Source organism: Schistocerca americana, unplaced genomic scaffold (genome assembly GCF_021461395.2).
Source record: "Schistocerca americana isolate TAMUIC-IGC-003095 unplaced genomic scaffold, iqSchAmer2.1 HiC_scaffold_582, whole genome shotgun sequence".
In the NCBI taxonomy this organism is placed as follows: Eukaryota; Metazoa; Arthropoda; class Insecta; order Orthoptera; family Acrididae; genus Schistocerca; species Schistocerca americana.
Window position 1 is genome coordinate 40001 of NW_025726327.1, and position 5000 is coordinate 45000.

The 5000-nt window shown below is 54.0% G+C and overlaps 1 pseudogene; it reads right to left on the minus strand.

Annotated features, from left to right (window-relative positions):
- The window catches only part of LOC124587161, an 8548-nt pseudogene that overhangs the window by 2761 nt on the left and 787 nt on the right, over positions 1-5000 (minus strand).

A 5000-nucleotide genomic window follows, 5' to 3' on the forward strand; every position in this document is an offset into this window, starting at 1 on the left:
ACTTTTGGTTTCTACTGCACACCGTTTGGAGTGTGCCACTCTAATAAATTGAAAGGCCTTGCTTTTTGAGGGATTCACTTCTAAAGCCGTGCTCTTCGTGAACCTCTCAACACATCGCAGGTGTTGCTGCATGCCCTCTCTGGTCGACGAGAGGAGAACAATGTCATCTGCAAAGCCGAGAATAGCAAATTTCTCTCCATTGACTTCAACCCCATAGGACTGGTTGACTGATTCCATGAGCCTGTCCATTACCATGTTGAAGATGACAGGACTGAGTGGATCACCTTGTTTAACTCCCCTATGAAACTCAACTTCTCCAAAGGTGTCTTTACCAAGTAGGAGATTGGTCGTTTGTCCTTTGTAAGATGACAATATGTACTCGAGAGTCAAGTCATCCACTCCATGAGACCACAGTGCCTGATGTATGGCACTCCAAGATACCCGATCGAAGGCTTTCGTTAAATCAAGGGCCACCACAAAAATTTGCTTTCCTCTAGCCCTATGCTCCTTGATAATTACATCTAAGGAAAGTGCATTCGCCATGATTCCATCAACGGACCTGAAGCCCCGCTGGGCAGGATGGATAGAAATGACCTGAGCCAACCTGAAAGCCAAGATCTTATTAACCAGGCGTACTACCATTGATGAGATAGTTATTGGTCTCCAGTTAGATGGAGAGCGCAGGTCGCCTTTCTTAGGTAGAAGGCAGGTCTTGCTCACTGTAAATACAGATGGTAGTTGTTTTAAACCAAACACCACATTAAGCAGGACATTCAGATCCGCATTCGGAATATTTCTCAGATGTTCATGAGTCACGCCATCAGGACCAGCGGCTGTTCGCTTTAATTTATGCGACCAATTCCTAGTTTCATTCAGCGAGAAGGGCATACTCGTGTCTTTGATGGAATCGGGATTCCTAGGCGGTAGCACGATCTCGGGGCCATGTTCCTCTCTTGCGTAGTAGCCCTTGAAATAGTCTACGAGCAGATTCCTGTCTGGTCTTGTGGTTGTACCGTTCTCCTCCTCACCATTGAGAATCTCTCTTACCAAGCTTGTTCTGTTATTTAACCACCGATACTGGGCATCTCGGAATCTACGAGATCTTTCCTGCTGCCGCACTCTTCGCTGCTCATTCCTGCCACCCTTATGTGGCTTCGCGACCTTTGGCTGTCTCTTCCTTCTTCTAGATCTATGTAGTGGTCTAGTATTCAGTTGTTGGATGATTCCTGTGACCTGGTCATCAATGGCGGACCAAGGTGATGAATTGTCAAGAACTACTTCAACCAGCCTTTTATAGGGTGGTGAGCAATGGTCTTTAATTTCCCCCAGATGGGAAATAATATGTTCATTGCTAATCCAACGGCTTTGTTCTTGTGGAGTGGCATGACTCGCAGATTCTGCAACCTCATCGGGGACCGCACCAACAGCATCCTCCATCCTGCCCTTCACAGTCTCCAGGAGCTGTCGGTACTCTGGAAGTGCTCTCCTTTTCTTGATACCTTCCGCAGATCTTCCTAACTTTCTACCCAAGTACGTGTTCAACTGTAATTGAGTAGACCACTCTCCCGCACATTCCACTTCAAGAAACGCCATTTCCTCCATCTCAGCAGCGCTCCAATTCCCTTTCCGTTTGCCACTAGCTTGCACTAGGTCGGCGGCATTAAAATCAACAGGATGTACTTGTTTCTCATGCAGCCGCCGTCCAATAAAGGTCGTAAATTGCCTACCACAAAAGGCACATTTGCGCAAGCCGTCCTCGTTGGGCGCGTTAATTAAGCCTTTGCACCTACGAATATGTTGTTTTTGTTGGGCCGATGTTCGCCTACCAATACCTAACTGACATTTGGGACATGTAATGCTATTCTCTAAACTTGGCGAATCAACATTCCTGCCAAGTCTTGCGTCCGTGGTAACCACGGTAGAAAGTTGAGGGTCCTGTACATTCGGGCCCTCCATCCGAGGCTCCGCTGAATTCATCGTCGCAACTGAGGCTCTCCTTAAGAGAGAGGGGAGATAGGCTGCGAACCTGGCACCCCTGCGGCCAATAGGCCTACAAACCGGAGGCTCGTCTCGGATACTAGAACAGAAACCTGCCCCGACACCTCAAACGACGGCTCCAGTATAAATACGAGATTAAACCCGTTGTTCCTACAAGCGAACGGCACTGCCACTATGAGGCCAACACCAATTCGAGGGGCACTGGCCAGAGCCAGCAAGGCTCCCCCCGCCCATAGTCCTTGTATTTGCGAGATTCCTCTCGCACCGTTGACAAGTCACCGCCGAGGTCGCTTAAGCGATACCTCTACCGCACATCTATGCTATCATTTTCCGCCCTTTACCCACAAAACATGGGATTGGGTAGTCCAATAACAGCTTTAAGGGCGACCGCCGTGCGGTCTGCAAGCGGCTCCATCGTGGCCCTAAAAAGGACACTGTCCTCAAAAGGACACTAGGAGGTCCTGAAAAGGACACTGCCCCGATAAGGGCACTTGGATACTAGTGAATCCCACAGTACATCAGTGGCCCGACACCTCAGACGACTACCGCAGCTGTCGCCCATTATTGACCAAAGACTCGTCTCGGATACTAAGGCGTTAACTGCCTCGACACCTCAAACGACTGCTTTGATACGAGGTCTCGTCTCGGATACTAGTACAAACTAGGTCTGTCCCGACACCTCAAGTGACGGCCCCGTGGCCCTGCCCTATTGGCTGCAAAGCCAGTCGCCCTTTGGCTTGCCTTGGCTCACCTCACGGTAGCTGACAATGCACCCGACTCTCGCCTCGGGGAGGCTAGGAACTAGGACTTCACCGCAGAGAGGCTAGAGGCACCACTCACCGATCCCAACCAGAGGCATGGGGCACAGTGTGACTACCTTATATTTCGCATCTTGCGGGCTTAAGAGAGTCATAGTCATAGTTACTCCCGCCGTTTACCCGCGCTTGCTTGAATTTCTTCACGTTGACATTCAGAGCACTGGGCAGAAATCACATTGCGTCAACACCCGCTAGGGCCATCGCAATGCTTTGTTTTAATTAGACAGTCGGATTCCCCCAGTCCGTGCCAGTTCTGAGTTGATCGTTGAATGGCGGCCGAAGAGAATCCGCGCACCCGCGCGCCCCCGGAGGAGCACGCTAAGGCGGACGCGGCCTCGCAGCAAGGAAGATCCGTGGGAGGCCAAGGCACGGGACCGAGCTCGGATCCTGCACGCAGGTTGAAGCACCGGGGCGCGAACGCCGCGCAGGCGCGCGCATCCTGCACCGCCGGCCAGCACGAGGCCAACCAACGGCGAGAGCAGACCACGCCCGCGCTAAACGCCCGCACTTACCGGCACCCCTACGGCACTCACCTCGCCCAGGCCCGGCACGTTAGCGCTGACCCACTTCCCGACCAAGCCCGACACGCCCCGATCCTCAGAGCCAATCCTTATCCCGAAGTTACGGATCCAATTTGCCGACTTCCCTTACCTACATTATTCTATCGACTAGAGGCTCTTCACCTTGGAGACCTGCTGCGGATATGGGTACGAACCGGCGCGACACCTCCACGTGGCCCTCTCCCGGATTTTCAAGGTCCGAGGGGAAGATCGGGACACCGCCGCAACTGCGGTGCTCTTCGCGTTCCAAACCCTATCTCCCTGCTAGAGGATTCCAGGGAACTCGAACGCTCATGCAGAAAAGAAAACTCTTCCCCGATCTCCCGACGGCGTCTCCGGGTCCTTTTGGGTTACCCCGACGAGCATCTCTAAAAGAGGGGCCCGACTTGTATCGGTTCCGCTGCCGGGTTCCGGAATAGGAACCGGATTCCCTTTCGCCCAACGGGGGCCAGCACAAAGTGCATCATGCTATGACGGCCCCCATCAACATCGGATTTCTCCTAGGGCTTAGGATCGACTGACTCGTGTGCAACGGCTGTTCACACGAAACCCTTCTCCGCGTCAGCCCTCCAGGGCCTCGCTGGAGTATTTGCTACTACCACCAAGATCTGCACCGACGGCGGCTCCAGGCAGGCTCACGCCCAGACCCTTCTGCGCCCACCGCCGCGACCCTCCTACTCGTCAGGGCTTCGCGGCCGGCCGCAAGGACCGGCCATGACTGCCAGACTGACGGCCGAGTATAGGCACGACGCTTCAGCGCCATCCATTTTCAGGGCTAGTTGCTTCGGCAGGTGAGTTGTTACACACTCCTTAGCGGATTCCGACTTCCATGGCCACCGTCCTGCTGTCTTAAGCAACCAACGCCTTTCATGGTTTCCCATGAGCGTCGATTCGGGCGCCTTAACTCGGCGTTTGGTTCATCCCACAGCGCCAGTTCTGCTTACCAAAAGTGGCCCACTTGGCACTCCGATCCGAGTCGTTTGCTCGCGGCTTCAGCATATCAAGCAAGCCGGAGATCTCACCCATTTAAAGTTTGAGAATAGGTTGAGGTCGTTTCGGCCCCAAGGCCTCTAATCATTCGCTTTACCGGATGAGACTCGTACGAGCACCAGCTATCCTGAGGGAAACTTCGGAGGGAACCAGCTACTAGATGGTTCGATTAGTCTTTCGCCCCTATACCCAGCTCCGACGATCGATTTGCACGTCAGAATCGCTACGGACCTCCATCAGGGTTTCCCCTGACTTCGTCCTGGCCAGGCATAGTTCACCATCTTTCGGGTCCCAACGTGTACGCTCTAGGTGCGCCTCACCTCGCAATGAGGACGAGACGCCCCGGGAGTGCGGAGGCCGCCGCCCCGTGAAGGGCGGGGAAGCCCCATCCTCCCTCGGCCCGCGCAAGGCGAGACCTTCACTTTCATTACGCCTTTAGGTTTCGTACAGCCCAATGACTCGCGCACATGTTAGACTCCTTGGTCCGTGTTTCAAGACGGGTCGTGAAATTGTCCAAAGCTGAAGCGCCGCTGACGGGAGCGATTATTCCGCCCGAGAGCATCCCGAGCCAACAGCGGCGCGGGTCCGGGGCCGGGCCAGGTAGGTCCGTCATCCTGGAAGAACCGCGCGCGCT